Genomic DNA, 1,888 nt, shown 5'->3' on the forward strand with positions numbered 1-1,888 from the left:
TTTGACTCAACTAAGATTTGCCTTAATAAACAATTGTGGCTCCCTCAACCCATTACATCTTTTGAGATTTTCCAGTTTTTCATTTCAGATTTCAAAGCCAAATCCTGAGAAACTGAGACATTCCTACGGAATAGACTGCCCTTCCAAGATATGATACCTATCTTCTTTCGTGTTGACTTAAATTTTCTAGGAAAGAATACCACAATTTTAGCAGGCAGCCTTTTCTCCCTTATTAAGCAGTTTTATTACTTAAAATCATAATTTGAAATAGCTGAATGTTTTCAAATATTTGCAAATTGTAGTTTGGTCCATAGTTCATTTCACTAGAGAAATTTTAAAACTTTAAAGTTTGTAAGACCATAGTTTTCTTCGCCTATTTCTTAACGGAGAAAAGCATGGCCACTGGATTCTATGCCTTAAAAATGGGAGGCAAAAAATGAAGAGGTGGTGATCTTGGCAAAGTAGTTATTTCCTCCAAATGACCTACATCTCCCTTGAAAACTCTTCCTAATATCCCATCCTGATGCAACTCTTGAGAAGAATTGTTAGCTACTCCATCTCAAAAAAATGTCACTCCACAAGGCATATACCAAATTGTAGGCTTTAAATGGCATTCTGTGAAGTACATGTCACAGAAGTATGCAAGGGGAGGGCAAAAAATTAAGGGAAAGCAGTTATTTTTATTCACTTTAACTTGGCTAAAATTTCACATAAAAGAGACTACACTGTCCAATTCTTGAAAATGTAGAAATAGTCAGTTGGCTAAAAAAAATATCCAGGGTAATTCATTCCCTTGTGGATACTTCTAAATTGTGTACAAGCAATTTTTTTGCCAATGCAGTTGACAATCTAATTTGCTAAACAAAACAATGTATTTCTTCACTAAAGGAACTGGGGAGTATGTGTCAAGTCTAACTAAGAAGATTATAGATATCTATTTTTATCCACTTAAGATAAAGTAGGAAAGAGCACAGGGAACACATTCTTAATTGATTTCAATGAAGAGTATGAAAGGAGAATATCACTATCAAGCCAACATGAATATAACCAATCTTGACCATAATTTAATTTCTGTTGAAAGTATTTGATTAAAAAAGAACAGTAAACATCCATTTAATTAACAAATAAATATTAGAAGTCTGTCAAGAAAGGGATGCAAGATTCTTAGTAAATAATTCCTCCTGCACCAAACAATTTTTGGACTAATTTTTAATTATGCAAGTTATTTTTCATGAAGTGAAAGCTAAATACATTCTAGATGTAAAAGGAAAAATAATCATGACAAACTGATGTTTATTTTAATTGGAACTATATTCCTGGGGCAATGTATTTACCTTTAAAAGGCCTTCCTTCAAAAAGTTTGTGTAGAATACCTGAAAATCATGGACTGCCTATACTACCTATTGCTCATAGATAACCAGCCTTGTTAAAAGTGTTCAGGGCCACAGCCTTCATCAAACCTAGTCAATCTGGCCAACAGAAAGATGTAAAATGTAGTTCAAAAGTTTTGGAGAGTGTTTAGGGATGGGAGCATAATCATCACAGAATTAAAAATGCCATTATCATGTTTGGAATAGTTATTGCCCCCAAACTCCCTATTTAATTACTATAATCTAATTTTAAAATGATTTTGTTCAGAACTAAAACAGCCCTTATGAATATATAAGGAATAAAGATTACCAAATGCTACTCAAATGTGATAGGGTCATTCTATTTCAAAACTGGGCAAATGTTTAGGTTAAATAGACTGAATTCACATTTTTCATAAAGGCACACAATGTCCAGCAAAAGCTAGTAGATAGATAAAATATAGTAGAGGGAAGAGGAAGAAAAGAGATTCTGCTATATTGTATAATATTTCACAGTAATTATTGCTGCACAATATTTT

This window comes from Protobothrops mucrosquamatus, unplaced genomic scaffold (assembly GCF_001527695.2).
Source record: "Protobothrops mucrosquamatus isolate PMUCROS unplaced genomic scaffold, P.Mucros_1.0 scaffold_3, whole genome shotgun sequence".
Taxonomy (NCBI): Eukaryota; Metazoa; Chordata; class Lepidosauria; order Squamata; family Viperidae; genus Protobothrops; species Protobothrops mucrosquamatus.